The following is a 17,430-nucleotide window of genomic DNA, read 5'->3' on the forward strand; positions in this document are numbered from 1 at the left end:
TTGTATGGTGACTAAGATAACAAAATAAAATTAAATTAAATTTATAAAAAAGAAAAAAAAATCTTCCTGGAACCTTTGTAGTCATTTTTATCTCAACAATTCAAGGCTCTTATAAGATTTTACCAACTATCTCTTAAATGTACCTTTTTCCCCATTAATGTGATAAGACTTTAAAAATAGAGGAAAAATAGCTTCATTTCCATGAAAATTGCAAAACCAATTTCCTCATTACTTATGACCATTAAAAGTTTTCATTCTATTTCTTAAATTAATATTTCTCCCAATAAAAACACAGACTTTATTACACAGTGTAAATATCAGGAAAACAACCTAAGGCTGAACTCTACTTACTGCTATGTAAATTTATTAAGCCTTGGATAATTAACAGATGTTTTTTCTATATTCAGTGTTTATTATCCTGTAATCCTTGCTAAAATGAGTATTTTATATGCTATATAACCAAAAGGTAAAAATTCACTCAATTTATAGTCTAATTAAAATTCCTTATTAACGTTTTACCATTTTTATTTTTATTTTTTTTATTCTTATGTTAATCCCCATACATTACATCATTAGTTTTAGATGAAGTGTTCCATGATTCATTGTTTGTGCATAACACCCAGTGCTCCATGCAGAATGTGCCCTCCTCAGTACCCACCACCAGGCGAACCCATCCTCCCACCCCCCTCCCCTCTAGAACTCTGTTTGTTTTTCAGAGTCCATCGTCTCTCATGGTTCGTCTACCCCTCCGATTTCCCCCGCTTCATTCTTCCCCTCCCGCTACCTTCTTCTTCTTCTTTTTTTTTTTTCTTAACATATATTGCATTATTTGTTTCAGAGGCACAGATCTGTGATTCAACAGTCTTGCACAATTCACAGCGCTTACCAGAGTACATACCCTCCCCAGTGTCTATCACCCAGTCACTCCATCCCTCCCACCCACCCCCCACTCCACCAACACTCAGTTTGTTTCCTGCGATTAAGAATTCCTCATATCAGTGAGGTCATATGATACATGTCTTTCTCTGTTTGACTTATTTCACTCAACATAATACCCTCCAGTTCCATCCACGTCGTTGCAAATGGCAAGATCTCATTCCTTTTGATGGCTGCATAATATTCCATAACGTTTTACCATTTTTAAAAGAAAATGAGCATTTAGAAATCTAAATGGTTTAAGATTAGCATGTTTTTTCCATACAAGTTTTTGTACATGTTTGTTTCATAGGTAATGTATGTTTATAACCATAAATGGATTATAGAAAATATTTGTAAAGTCCCTATTTACTGGGCAATTTTACTTATTAACTCATTTACTCCTCACAACAACCATCTGAGGGAGAACCTGTTACTATTTTCATTTTATAGATGAAAAAGTAAGAAAAGAGGTTAATAATTTTCCCAAAGTCATACAGCTACTGGATGACAGAGGAAAGATTCAAACCCAGACTGTGTGGCTCCCAAATCTGCCACTGTGAACACTGTACTATCGTGTCTTCACTGGTTTTAATTATGGGTTGAATACCTGGCTTGGGTTAATCTCAAATGACACCAAAAACAATTCATTGAAAAATATATATCAAAATAACTAAACAATCTTGTCTATATAATTTCAAACAGAAGCTATTTGAATTGAGCAAAATTATTACAAATTCTGAAATTGTGTAGACAAGACCTTTTCTAGACACAAATAGACAATCACTCGAGGAAAGCTTCTCATATCAGTAAGCAACTATTCAGATTTGAATTCATATTCCTGCAAAGGTTGCATTAACTTCTTCAAGACCTAAGAGTTATCATTTCATATGTGAATATACTGGAGAAGTAATTTACCTTACCTCTCCTTATGAGCATTTGAACAAAGAATCTAATACTTAATATATTGTGTATCTATACCATATTAACCTCTTTCTGAGAAGAAGCTTATGAAATTCTCAAATACTATCAACTTTCAATAGCAGATTTTTTTCATGTACCCAAAGAAAGATCCCAGCTCACTGCCGCTTTGGTAACCATGGATCCAAAGCAAAGTACTCATGAATAGAAAGGTGAGTCTGTGGTATTCCTTGACTAGCCAGGACAGAGCTAAACTCTCTTTAAAAGGCCCTCCTGTACATATGGTTGGAGGGACATGAGCAACCAATTTTTCTATGGGTTCTCAGCCAAACAGACTTAACTTGAACCTCTATTAGTCTTGTAGATATGTTCTATTATTCAGTTTTCCAAGGGTTCTAAACAAAACCACTTCCTTGTAATCTTTACTCTGACTATTTAAGAAGCATACGAAGAGCTGTCATGTGTCACAAGCTCTAAACCATTTGATTGAATTTCTCAGGCCTTTTCTCCTTACCAGTTATAATCTAACATTGACAGCAGTACCGTAACTTCAACTAATAGTATTTAATATAGACAAAATTATTATTTTAATCCATAAACTACCTGTAGTAATTTTTTCTTTCTTTGGAGGAAAACATAATTTGCATCAAAGGGAAAACCTTTATATACTCCTTTTCTTTGTAGAGATGAGTCAGAAAAAGAGAAAAGGTGAGATTCAGGGCTAAAGGGATATTGTTTAATAAAGCATTTAACTAAATTTTTAGATATAAAAGAGAAGCCCAAAACTGATCTTGGAGACTAGGCCAGAGAACTCAGACTTAATCTGATGATAATTGATGAGGCTAGAGACAAAGTTAGCAAAAATGACTAAAATGCTCCTTTTAAGAATAGGAATGTCTTATATTCAGTTACACGTCCCCCACATGTGGTTTAAAAACATTTTTATTGCTCTAAAACTTCAAGGTTCACTCTGTATACCTGAAAACTTGATCTAGTGAGAATTTGTGAATGTGTGTGTGTGATTTAAGGAAAGGGATGGAGATCTTTCTGGGAGTGTCATGAAAAAGAAAAAGGAAAGCATATGATGTGAGATCTCAAAGTGATCCAGAAAGAAACCAATTTGCCAGTAAAGAAGAGCTTGCAGCCCAAGATGTCTAGGAAAAAGGCATACAGTCCCCTTTGGATTCAGCCACATTTCATTTGGATTTTGGAGGCCAGATCCCCCTGGCACTCATCTGAGTAAGCTCTTAAAGCTGTGTCTTAGCATTACTGTTTCACCTGCTACAAATTTGAACTATACAAACACCTGTGTACCCAATATCAGGATGACAAGCATATTTTATTTATATTCATCAATTCTGATTGACTATGTTCTTAAAAGAAAATCCATTAATATTATTTAAGAATAAAAAAATAAAGTCATGATAAATTTATTTTTAGATTTGCCCTTCTTCTAGCTTCTAATAGTACTTTTCTCTTTTGTATAGAGACTTAGAAATCAGAAACAAATGATCAGTGCCAAATTATATAATTTTAGTGATTTAATTATTTTTAGACAAATTAAACATGCTCATTCTCAAGCTTTGCCTTAATTCAATTTATGAACCATTAATTTAAAAATAAAGCTGAGGGGCACCTGGGTGGCTCAGTCTGTTAAGCATCTGCCTTCGGCTCAGGTCATGATCTCAGGGTTCTGCTCAGCAGAGTCTGCTTCTCCCTCTCCCTCTGCTCCTCCCCCTGTGCGCTCACTTGCACACACGCTCTCTCTCCCTCTCTCATAAATAATAAATAAAATCTTTTAAAAAAATTTTTAAAAAGAAAAATAAAGCTGAGAGTGATCTATACACCAATAATCCCATACCCTAATTTTATATCCCTTCCTTCTTTTCTTTTCAGAAATATTTATTAACTACATATCATGTGTCTGGAACATTATACACCAATGGAAAATAGATTCAGAGTGGGATGTAACTGTATATAATCAAGGGAAGGCTTACCCCTTTGGACCATCTGGACCTAAGTGACTCAAGCAAAGTGGACATCATACCCTCTACCCATCAATCTCATGTTACTTTCACTGCACTTATATTATCCTAGGTTTCTATAAAAATCTCTCTCAAAAGAGTAGATCAAGTGCCTGAAATTCTATCTTTTTCCCTCCTCTTTTCAAAAATTACGATGAAGACCTGACTGGTACATTTATATCTAGCCTTTTAGAATGAGTGCCCCTTTTATGGCATTGACTTCATAGGGATAGGATCAAATGTTCAAATTTTGTTCCTAAATCACTGAAATATTTTAGTTTATTCCTTTCCAATATCATTTCAAAACTGAACAATGACAACAGAATAATCCCTCTAAATGTTCATATGAAAGAGCCATTTAAAACTTTGGACTATATTCCTTCTAGACAAAGGACAAAAGTAAAATTCATTAATCCTGTTCTGTAGAACGCTGTCATTGGAAGTGCTACAATGAATTGCCATAGTGGCAGAGAAATATTCAAGACCAATTTCAAGATATAGTTGAATCATCTCTAAAACACTATTTGGGATATTTTCAGAGAACTGAATGTGTTTTCCTGTTCATCTAATTACCTGAGGTAAGCGCTTCCTTCGTGATCAGTCTGGTGAACACAATCCTGCCATATGAATGGGATGATTCTTATTCACAGGTCTCTGTTAAATCAGAAAAAAGCAGCCTCTTACAAATCCCCAATCACATATATTTTCCCTCCATCTGGAAATACATATCCTATACAAATGTCCTTTGCTTCTAGTCATTGTTAAAAGAAGTGACAAATCATTCTCCTTATGATTTATATGGCCTGGAAGAAACCATGATTAGGTTTCTTCCCTAGTTTAACTCATCAAGATTGATTTAAGTAAAAGTGCCTTTGCCAAAACTGAGGACTACAATGATCTCACAGAAAGAAAAAATATATAGTATTTTTATATATAGTATATATATATAGTAACAGTGATGGTAATTTTTTTTAAAGATTTTATTTATTTATTTGACAGAGAGAGACAGCGAGAAAGGGAATACAAGCAAGGGGAGTGGGAGAGAGAGAAGCAGGCTCCCCACCGAGCAGGGAGCCCAAAGCGGACTCGATCCCAGGACCCTGAGATCATGACCTGAGCCGAAGGCAGATGCTTAACGACTGAGCCACCCAGGCACCCCCAGTGATGATAATTTAAAAGAGAAATCTCCCTCTCGGATTTAGTGTTTTTATCTCTTATAAACACACATTTTAAAATGATCATTGTGACAGACAAAATAATGGCCCACGAAGATGTCCATATTCTAATCCCTAGAACCTATGAATATGTTACCTTACATGGCAAAAGCAACTTTGCAAATGTAATTAAATTAAAGACCTTGATATGGGAGATTATCCTGGATTATCTCAATGTAATCACAAAGGTTCTTGTAAGAGAGAGGCAGAAGGATATGTCACAGAAGGAGATGAAACAATAGCAGCAGAGCTTAGAGTGATGTGGGTCCATGCCAACGAATGCAGGCAGCCCCTAGACACCTCTAGACATTATAAAAGCAAGGACAAAGATTTTCCCTTAGAGCCTCTAGAAGGAATGTAGTCCTGCCAATCCATTTTAGACTTCTGATCTCTGGGAATATAAGAGTATAAATGGGTGCTCCTGTAAGCCACTAAATTTACAGTAATTTGTTACAGCAGCCATAGGAAGCTTATACAACCATATTCAGTATTTTAAAATAAAAGAATGAATTCTGCTGTCACACTTCTAGGAAAATATTATAGTTTAATATTTGTGACAAAATACCGAGAGGTATTATCTGGATAAACTGGTTTTACCTAACTTCATAAATGCTCAGACTATCTGTATCAGTCATATAAATAAAAGTTCGATCTGCACCATTTTCCTCCATTTTAAAAAAGAAATAATAGACGATTAAGACATTGTCCAGCCCTTAAAAGGGAAACTTTCCAATGGCCTATTCCTCTTTCCACCTCTAACAGTAATAAAATAAAGGGATTTCCTTTAAAATGAGGATAAAATTTCTTGCTCCATTGGGGAAAATATAAAAGCATTTGTATATTACCACTTACATCTTTAGAACAAGTATAAAAGTGTAAAAGCATTTCTTGAGCAGAGTAAATGCATAAATACATCTTGACAAAAGGAACTGAGATTATAAGTCCTTCAAAGAAACTTGCAGTCATTTCAGTGGCAGTAAAATATTGCATATCCTCTTAAAAACTGAGATAACAATGTTTGAAATATGTATGTGAAAGCCCTTTGAAAATGCATTGCATGAAAGGGATCACAAGAACAGACAGCATTCAATTCTGAAGTTTTGTCAATGAAAAAGAGAAGAGGTTTTAAAATTTTGAATGTATGGGGACATTTTTCAGGGCAGCAATGGAAAATGTTAGAATGCTGATGCATGTGAACAAGATGAGATAATTCATTGTCACTGGTAAGTGAAATAAAAGGTACTGTATGAAGAGAAGCAAAAGTGTATCTCTAAATGAGCAGTAACTCTAAAACTGCATAGTCAAATTGGTAATCAGGGACTGGATAGAAAATTAGTATTATTTTGAAGTCTTATTGCCTATTTTAAGTATATAAGTATACTAAACTTTTATAACTTTCTTTCTTTTGTAGTAGACTTACTGTTGTCCTACAGAGGAATGCCCTTATGTTTCTGCAAGACAATAACCTCTCTCTCTTTTAACTAAAGAAAGAGTTGATCCTTAAGATCCTTCTGGGATTGCTATTCTAAGGCACCAGTTAAGCAAAGAACATCTCAGTTGAACTACATTATCCTGGTCAAAAAAATATAGTTTGGGAGTTGTGAGTTCAAAACAGGCTTAGCTCGTGTGTTCTTTTTCAAGTATTTACCATGGAAAATGGCCCCTCCTTTTGTCCCTAGTGCTAACTAGAAGTAAATATAGAGATAATAAAGACATTTAGAGTAAATGTGGAATTTACATGGAAACCAATTTTAAAGAAAAGGAGAAAAAAATCCAAAACCTTAAATCAGCTTTATCACCATTAGATCAACTATTTGCAACCCTGACAGAATTATAAATCAATTACTTGGAATTCTCTCAATTTACCTCTGATGAGCATATGCATGTAAAATATAGGAGAGTCGACCAAGCTGCTAAAGATATTTGTTCACAAAGCATTTTTACTACATTATTTCAACTAATTCTCATAACCACCTTCTTAAATGTATATTACTAAACTTAAATAACCTGAACAAGAACCCAAAGAACCTAATTCAAAGTCATATATCCAGTAACTGTAATGATCTAGAGGGAAACCTTCAGGACCAGTTTTCAAATTTCAATTATTTATTCATTGTACTAGTAGGTTGTTTGTTTTAACATAACCAGTGTTGCCAAATTAAAATGCCAAAAATAACCATATAATCCCAAAGTTGCTAACCCTTACAGAAATATTGTGAGAAAAATTAAACAAAAAGCCTGAAAATGTATTGAATATTGCAGTGCCTAACGCAGTAGCCCAATTGTTAGATGGATACAAGGTCAGAAGTAGAAAATTAGATTGAATAATAATGACAGGTTGCTTTTTCATAGGTCACCTGAGAACAATGCTATATTCTAATATCATAAATAGTTCTGCAGTATAATAGCCATAAGCCTCATCCATGACATTGATAATGACATTGGAAAGTGATAAACAAAAAAAGTTTATTTTATGGAAGGACATATTCTATTAAGTTGGCTTTATACTCTTATTAATATTTCATCAGAAGGTAGGATGGATCAATCGTGGAAAATTTTGCTGTGGGCCAATGCCAAACCTGCCAGGTAATGTTTAGTGATCAGGGAGCTTCACAGAGGGAGTGGAAACTGTGACTGGGTTGAGAGAGAACTAGATCCTTTAAAAATACAGTTCCTTAATCTATTTTGTCTCTATTCATTGTCAGGATCAATAAAAATGAATGTCACAATCAGTTTGACTCAACTAGTTTTAAAATAAACACTCAATTCTAAAAATACTTACAGAAGAAGTCTGCCAGTTATAAAAGAGAAAAAGAGAAAGAGAAATTAAAAGGATCATTTGATAGAAAAGCATTGCAATAATTATCACAATGCATATCATTATCTTTTTTCATTACTAATCACTGTTCATTTTGGCTGGTTCACTTAACCGGCTATTTTCAATCACTAAATTTTTTCTAATTTAATTTAACTAAATGTAGTGATGTCAATTATAAGCAGTGAATCAGGGAGAAACTAATGATTATAGATAATGCAATTGTCCTGGTTAGTGGCTCTAGGAGAATGTGCTAAAGCTTTATGAAGAGGAAAGTACAAAGCCAAAAGGCAGTGAACATTAGTACAGTAATATCATTTCTTAATTCAAGTCTCATGTTTTAACATTGATTAAGTACCCAGAATGTACTAGCATCTGGTCAGACCATGTAAAATTTCACTGTTTTCACCAGTAAGGGCATTAAATAAGGGCCATAAAGTTCTAAGTTACAGATAGCTATGTTCCTGAGCTTTTATTTCTAAAAGTAAAAGTAGTTAAAAATGTCTGTTGGGTATGGTATTATGCTAATCACCATTAACATAAGGGCATAATTACCATTAGCATAAGAGTACTACAGTAGTTAAAATTCATGTAAGATATTACCAATTAATAAGGGGATATGGTATAGTATTAAGTTGAATTTTTCTGGTTAAAAAAAGAATTCAGGCACTGACCTTAGTCACCATAAAGATTCTCTATTCTTCCACTTCAATAACTTGCCTCAAATCTCAGTGTAATCACTGGATAAATGGGGGAATCCCTGCTCCCTGGCATTCCCCTAACGTTTTGTCAAAGGTAGAGGTGAAGTTAGCTAAGAGTCCTCTGAAAGTTAGGTTCATGCATATATGTTGGCCCCAGTAAAGGCCCCTTAGTTTAGGTCATTAATAATATCATGTTCTTTATATACACAGCTGCAGTTCTGATTATATATCAGCAGTGCATGCTCTCAGAATTGATTTTCTAGTAGAGGCAATAGATTTGTATTAACCCCAACTGTATTTTCTCTCCCAAGCAAGATAGCTGATCAGGGTTGGAAATGCAAATTGTGGTTCATATCAAGCCAGCAAATATGTTTTGACTCAAGTTCCAACTGAAATGTCTCAATTTTCAACCCAGTTGAAAAACGCTCCATAACTGATCATCATTGTCTGTCAGGAGCTCAGGAGAGGACAGTAATTGCAAATGCATAGCACAACTTATTTATCATTCCTACTGAGAACCTAAATTGTTAAGCTAATCTTATTTTTATATTGTTTTAATCAGTTGAACCTATCAGTAACTTCATGAAATAACCAACTACTGACAAAAGGGGTCTCTGTAAACATTGAAAAACTAACCAGGGAATTTTTGAGATGTTGATTTAACATTCCCCCTCAACCCCCCAAAAATCTAGGGATATAGGACCTTAATTTTTTCTTAGAAATACTAGGGGAGAAGAATAGTTAAATTTGATCCGAGTGAAAGAACAATCAAATTTGGCCCTAAAGGTTACTACTTCATTAACAATACTAGCATTACTAAATAAATCTTTACATCTGTCTGTATGTGTGTTTCTTCGAAGTTCAGATCATCACAAGGACCACACATCATGAAGTATTATAATTCCATCCTAGATAATGATTTAGAATTCTTAGGGGTAAAAAGCTGTCAGTAATATTATTATGCCTGTGCCTTTAAAAATTATACAATCTGAAATGGAGAAATATATCTGCCATCTAAGGGTAGTTTTCCAAATATAAAATTATTTCTGTGCCAAAATATAGTTAACAAAAATAATTTTACATGCCTATTTTAATTTAAATTTGGGAAAGGGAATAGAAAATCACGTTTTATTTAAAAATAATGAGACTATTGGGGATTTAAAGCTTTCTCTTCCTTCTTACTTTGTTGCAACCCATATAAGGAGTTGCTCTGTCTTATTTTGTAGTCATCCATTCTTTTCAGCCTCCACAGCCCCATAGAGTTGCTCAAGCAAACAAGATGTTTGTATATCCAACAGATCTCATTCTCAGATTTCACCCCTAAGGCTATCATACTTAAAATCTGCAGTAAGAAGACCTAAAGAATTTGCTAGTAACACAGTTCATTTACATGAATAATTACATCAAAAATAAAACCTAAAAATTTGTATCATGTCTCTGATGACAAGAAAGCAGTAAAAGTACATTTAGTAGAAAATAAGCAAATTATGCTAATTGCATTAGGGTTCCCTTTTTCTTCATTTTCTATTTCTTAAAGTGGCTATATTACATTTACAATGAAAATGTTATGTCATTGTTTCTAAAAATTAGTCTTAAAAATCTAAGTTACCTGATATGGCTTTCCTCTTTAAATCCTTCTCTCAAGAAGATAAACTAGTCCAGCCTGCTACTACCAAACTGAGGTACCTAAAACACTTTAAAAGAATTTTAAGGAGGGAGCATGTCAAAACCCAGCTGATGAACCAGAAATGTCCATCAGAAGTAGCAAAATTAGTTCCTTCTTCAAGACCACACATCTTACAATTTTTTACTAAATATATCTTATAATTTCATAACAAGAAAGTTACATCTTACGTTGAATCATGACAACTTTTTTTCTTTTTGTCAATCTTATGATGAGTTAACATCAAATGAATTTTCCAAGAATTTGTTTAGGTATATATTCTTGCAGCTCTTGGGTGGTAATACACCCATCCCAGGCAACATGGCAAACTTCCCACTTTGGGTATTTTTGAAACTGGCCTCTGGAAATTGATGATTTCCTAAATGATGTCAGCTATGATTAGTTTTTAATAGGGAGGTCTGGAGTTCATCTCCAATATCAAATCAGTACAAATAACTGAATAACTCCTGTGATTAGATATTTCCTAGGTGCTGAGGATGTAAAGAAGTATGAGACACAGACCCTGTTCTACTTGCTGTCCATTTGGGAGTTGTATCAATTAGGCTGTTTTCATTTGCAAGAATCAGAAAACTCAAAAGTAAGATAATTTATTGATTAATATCAATGGAGAGTATACAAAAAACCAATTTCAATTTTTGTTTTGTTTTGTTTTTGTTGGTTTTTTTAGATTTTATTTATTTATTTGACACTAAGAGAGCGAGCACAAGCAGGGGGAGTGGCAGGCAGAGGGAGAGAGAGAAGCCGGCTCCCCATGAAGCAGGGAGCCTGATGTGGGACTTGAACCCAGGACCCTGGGATCATGACCTGAGCCGAAGGCAGATGCTTAACTGACTGAGCCCCCCCAGGTGCCCCCAATTTCAATTCTGATCAAGTATTTAGGTTGACTTAATTCTCATGCTGCCTTTTCTCATGGTGGCAAAATGGCTGCAATGTTCCCAGGTTCACATCTGCACACCACAAGAAAGAGGTCTTCTACATATTCAACTATCAAACCAAGTCTTATTTAGACCAAACTAAAATAATCACTGTGGCTATGACAATATCAAGTACTAATCTACTTAGGCTTTAGTTACAGTGCATCCTTGAACCAATCAATAAGATTATACTGACTGGCAAATATCAATCAGAGTCAACCACTGAGGCTGGAGATGGAGTTAATATCACCCATATCCCATGGATACCATACAAAGGTAGAAGGCTGAAATGTATGCTAGGGAGGAAACTTCAAGTTTTATTAGAGCAGTCAATATGGTAATAATGAAAAGTAGGAACAACAGAGGTCAATAGAGTAATGTCACAAAAATCTTGTGAACAATTTTGGAGTATAAGGTCTTACATATGTTTTGGGTTTTACGTATATTTGTTAAATTATCATGCATTGAATTTAATTCACAATTATTATGGTAATGATAAATAAGTATTTTGTAGTCCAGAAAGATAAAAGAATATCTGTGGGTTCTGGTTGTTCTGGAAAGGCACCTGAAAAAAAAAAAAAAAAAAAAGGCCCTGAAGGGGTGAAGAGTGAAGATATTCTGGCTTCGGTAATTGAGAAATAAGGTACTGTGGTGGAAGAAATAGCTCCAGCAAAGAGAAGTGTTAAACACAGAACATATTTTCTAGAATAGTCTAACCTTAAATAATAAAATGCAATGCCTTGATCATGTCATATTTTTAAAGTACCTATGTAGGGGCGCCTGGGTGGCTCAGTCGTTAAGCGTCTGCCTTCGGCTCAGGTCATGATCCCAGGGCCCTGGGATGGAGCCCCGCATCGGGCTCCCTGCTTGGCGGGAAGCCTGCTTCTCCCTCTCCCACTCCCCCTGCTTGTGTGCCCTCTCTCGCTGTGCCTCTCTCTGTCAAATAAATAAATAAAATCTTTAAAAAAAAAAAAAAGTACCTATGTACATTGACTGCTATTTTTGGAAGATGCTGCATTAAGCATTAACTGAGACTTGTAGCTTTTGGTGCAATTATGCTTTCTTACCAAGAATGAATTTAATTTAAAAGTTATACACAAACTACACACACATAAAATTTTTTCATTTTTACCATAGTTTAAAAGGAGATTTGGTAACATAGTCACATTGGCCATCCCATGTAACAATTTTAACCAGACAATATAGAAAAGATACTGAATGTTATTTTATTTAAAATCTTCCACTCAACGGGCGCCTGGGTGGCTCAGTCAGTTAAGTGGCTGTGTTCAGCTCAGGTCATGATCCCAGGGTCCTGGGGTCGAGTCCCACGTCAGACTCCCTGCTCAGCGAAGAGCCTGCTTCTCCCTCTCCCGCTGCCTGCTGCTCACCCTGCTTGTGCTCTTTCTCTCTCTCTTTCACTCTCTCTCTCTGTGTCAAATAAATAAATAAAATCTTTAAAAAAAATAAAAATAAAAATAAAAAATCTTCCACTCAAGAAAACCTAGACTCTCCAGACCAGTGACTTTCATGAAGATTACACCACCTTTTAATTTATTTTTGCTGTTTTCCTAAAATGACTTGGCTATGAAAATTGCAAGACTATGTTACCCAGTGTATTTTAAATTGCAAAGTACATTCTAGGTAACATTATCTCAGAAAATGTTATCAAGTTGAGTGGGTCTGTCTGAGTTTCTTTTTCCTATTTATTGTCACATCAAAAGGAAATAGCAAAACCTAAAGCTGCTGCTCTCAGACCTCATCATTTAATATTGTTCCTTCCTATACAAACCAATGTGGAAAATGTTACCAGCTCTCAACTAGAAAATAATTGAGTTAATTGACTCTCCAAACTCCCTTAAGAAATTAGGAAAAATCTTTAAGTTTCAATTAGCTACAGTTTAACTATAAAGACTCCTCAACCAGAGTATCTCTGGTCTAGTTTATTGAGGGAAAATGAGAACTATAAGGAAACAAGTTTTCATAACAGGTCAAGAAAACTACCTCACTTTCAAAGTAATGTCCAAGATAATTTATTCAATCCTCCATTCATTTATTCAACAAATTCTTTTTGAAAGCTTACTTACTATGTGACAGGCATCATGCAAGGTATTGGGTGAACAAAAAACTAAGACTGATACAGATTCTGCTCCAACACAGGACAGACTAGATGGGAGAGACAAATAGGCAATAACAATACCAGTAGATGCATGAAATAATGGGAACAAATAGTATAGGCATCTAACTTGGAATTACAGAATTAAAGAATCTATCCTAGAAAAAAATTTTAAGTGCCTAAGCTGAGAATTACATGATGACTAAAGTGCTCAGAAAGGAACAGAATATGTGAAGGCCTAGAGGCTAGAGAGCATGGTATAAACTCCAGAACCTAAAAGACCTCACAAAAGAGAGCTAGCCAGTTTTTCATGATATGTAGGGAATTATGGAATGATACAATAAAAGAAGGAGGAGGAGGAAAAGGAGGGGAAGGGGTAGGGGGAAGGGGCAGAGAGAGAAGGAGAAGAAAGAAGAAGGTGGTAACCATATCAGGGATGTAGAGAACACCCAGCTCTTGCATATCCCACTAACTAGCTCAGATAGGGGTCTTTACTGTGGAAGCAATTTTTCATTGGTTCAAGAAATAAAAGGAAACAGACTATAATTGTTTAGGAAGGGACCGAAGCTTGAGCAAGTACTAAAGAATGACAACAGAGCCACATTTGTAACCATTAACCAAAGGAATCAAGTCCTACTGGTATTCTTTCCATTTAATGTAGAAATTTGAGAGGTATAGACTAACCTTGAATATGCTTGAAGACAGTGAGCTGATTCATTCTTTTAAAATACTGGAACCCTTAGAGAACCACTGAGCCAGCCCACTAACAAATAGTTAGATCAATCTAGAAAGTCTTGTCCCAAACCTTCTTAGCTCTCAAAGAAGAAAAAAATAAGTCCTCTTTTCTTCTCTAATATTTTGGATCACAGTAATATTTGGAACCCAGAAATGGACCCTCAATTCTATGGTCAACTAATCTTCAACAAAGCAGGAAAGAATATCCAATGGAAAAAGACTGTCTCTTCAACAAATGGTGTAGGGAAAACTGGACTAAAACATGTAAAAGAATGAAACCGAACCACTTTCTTATACCACATAGAAAAATAAAGTCAAAATGGATTAAAAACCTAAATGTGAGACAGGAAATCATTAAAATCCTAGAGGAGAACATAGGTAGTAATCTCTTTGACATCAGCCATAGCAATTTCTTACTAGATATGTCTCCTGAGGTAAGGGAAACAAAAGCAAAAAAAATTATTATTATCTCATTTTAAACATTTTATAATACTTCAAATTTATTTTTGATATACAAACATACAGTTATTAACAATAACATTACCAAACAAAATGTCTTCATAAATGTACATTAACTCACGGCAGTAGCAAAATTACACTTAGCAGTGTGCCTAGCTTTTGAGAGCTGACTGCTAAATTTTTGAAACTTTTGCAAACTGGTTGACATCAGCAATGATGGAAATATTTATACCATGGAAATTGGCAAATCTACAAATCTGAGTTCCCCCCAGCCCAAGAGCCATATGTTAAACATTTATCAGCACATCACTAGTAACATTTAGGGGGAATATAAAAGAAAGCCAATCATTTCAATATTATAGCATTGTTTATAAGCCACATATGCTAAACACAGTAAAAAACAGAAACAAAAACAAAAAACTCACCAATTATTTTTAATATCTTCCCAAGGCCACACTATAAGACTGAATCCAATTATTTTCTTATTGTCTAAGGCTTCCTCCCCACACATTATGCAATATGGAGAATAGATGACAATAGTTAAAGCTAAAAAGCTTGATTCTCAGATTTGTTTTTTGAGAAACTGGCTAATGTAATTATTCCAGAATTTTGTGGTTTCAACCTATGTTTACCCATAATTTTTAAATTGAGTCACATAACTACCTATGAAATATGAGCTTGGAAAAGAACACTGACCTTTTTGCCAGCATGCAGAGAATAAATATATATATATATATATATATATATATATATATATATATAACAAATATATATATATATATATATATATATTTATCTTCTAAAGCCATAAAATTCAAACTTGGCAGGTCTACAGATCTCAATGAGTAAGGAAAATCAAGTCAACTCTTAGGAAAACAGTTAAGCAATTTTTAAGCAACAAAGTTTTGAAACAAGATGATGAGCATATAAACTTTTCTGTTAAGTTTCAAGGGCAGTTGAGGTGATAAAGCTATTGCTGCTGAAGTAAACATTATATGTAACAACCCAACACAAAAAGAGCCATCTACCCAGCTCACCTGGACTCAGGTCAGATAGCATTGCAACAAATGAGAGAAATAAGGCTTCACTGCTTTACTTCCAGCCATTCTTCACAAACTCATACTATAGTGTTGAGACCAAGCTACCAAGGTCAAATCCAACAAAAGTGCACAGTTGTTAGAATTATCAGCTTTAGAAATTCTCTGGAAGATGAGTTACCCCTAGAGCACACTAAATAAAAGTTAAATGCCTTGCTGCCCATGATTTCAAAAGTTCTTTTTCCTACATGAAGAATTTTAAAATGGGTTTTTAAAAGCATGATACATTTAAATAGCCACACCTATATGGCATTCTGGACACTGGATGAAAAGGTCACCTTAATATATATTGATGTTCAAGAATAACTCCCTGTGAGACATATTTGGCATCCACTATCTCATTCCTCTGTACATCTTGTTAACAAGGAAATGTCCAGGTCTTTATAGCACATCTTTATAAAGACCATATAAATATAGGAGGAACCCAGTCTGCTAATAAGCCCAGGAAAGAGTCTTCTTCATTTCTGTCACTGTATTTTTTATTTCTAACATTTCTTTTTGGTTCTTTCTCAGGATTTCCATCTCTCTGCTTACATCATCCATCTGTTCTTGCTTGCTGTCTACTTCATCTCTTAGAGTCCTTAGCATATTAAATACAGTTGTTTTAAACCCAATCTGATCATTCCAATATCTGTGCCATGTCTGGTTTTGGTGCTTGCTTTGTCTCATCAAACTGTGTTGTCTTGCCTTTTAGTATGTCTTGTAATTTTTTCTTGATAGCTGGACATGATATCCTGGGTAAAAGGAACTATTATAAATACTCCTTTAGTAATGTGGTGGTAAGTTGTGGAGGAGGGGAAGCATTCAGTAGTCCTACAATTAGGTCTCAGTCTTTTAGTGAGCTTGTGCCCCTGGATTGTGAACTTCACACATGCTTCTCAGTCCCCCTTCCCCACCTTAGGTAGGACAAGATGGCTAGAGTAAGTTAAAGCTAGATATTCCTCTTCTCTCACATGGAATCTACAGCTGATTGGAATTGATTATTTCCTTCCTGCCAAATAAGTTAGGCTGTGATAAAACCCCAGCACAATAGATGCTACCTGATTAGCTTCTCCTTAGGGCAGGCCTTCTTAAGAAGGACAGAGTGCTCTGGTGTATTTCAAAATGGTTCCTTTTCCTCTTCCCCTGCTAGAAAAATGAGGGAATTTTTCTCTAATATTTACTGTTGAGAATCTGGTCAAGCTCCTGGAAGTAATATCACAATGGCACAGAGGTCCCCCATGACAGGGTCCAACTAGAGTTTTTAACTCTCAGAGTTGTCCACACTGAGCCTCCAGCAATTTGCCAATTATAGCTCAGGTTTCCTACCCTAACATTTTCTTTTATTATTATTATTATTATTATTATTATTATTATTATTTTATGTTATGTTAGTCACCATACAGTACTTCATTAGTTTTTGATGTAGTGTTCCATGATTCATTGTTTGTATATAACACCCAGTGCTCCATGCAATACATGCTCTCCTTAATACCCATCACCAGGCTAACCCATCCCCTCAACCCCTCCCCTCTGAAATTGTCAGTTTGTTTCCCAGAGTCCATAGTCTCTCATGGTTTGTCTTCCCCTCTGATTTCCCCCACTTCACTTTTCCCTTCCTTCTCTTAATGTCTTCCATGCTATTCCTTATGTTCCACATATAAGTGAAACCATATGATAATTATCTTTATCTGCTTGACTTATTTCACTTAGCATAATCCCCTCCAGTTCCATCCATGTCGATGCAAATGGTGGGTATTCATCCTTTCTTATGGCTGAGTAACATTCCATTGTATATATGGACCACATCTTTATCCATTCGTCTGCTGAAGGGCATCTTGGCTCCTTCCACAGTTTGA

At 35.0% G+C, this 17,430-nt stretch overlaps 1 long non-coding RNA gene across 4 annotated transcripts in view; it reads right to left on the reverse strand.

Moving 5' to 3' along the window:
- The window catches only part of LOC123835379 (uncharacterized), a 459,456-nt gene that overhangs the window by 281,120 nt on the left and 160,906 nt on the right, over nucleotides 1-17,430 (reverse strand). For 3 of the 4 annotated variants that reach the window (XR_010406420.1, XR_006788732.3, XR_008505239.2), the window contains one exon: nucleotides 4,434-4,514. The exons of the other annotated variant lie outside the window; for it this stretch is intronic. This is a non-coding gene — a long non-coding RNA (uncharacterized LOC123835379). The remainder of the gene's footprint in view (nucleotides 1-4,433; nucleotides 4,515-17,430) is intronic. 4 annotated transcript variants of the gene reach the window in all.

This window comes from Mirounga angustirostris, unplaced genomic scaffold, assembly GCF_029215605.1.
Source record: "Mirounga angustirostris isolate CCGP_5_RB_7025 unplaced genomic scaffold, mMirAng1.0.hap1 SCAF_12, whole genome shotgun sequence".
NCBI classification, from domain to species: domain Eukaryota; kingdom Metazoa; phylum Chordata; class Mammalia; order Carnivora; family Phocidae; genus Mirounga; species Mirounga angustirostris.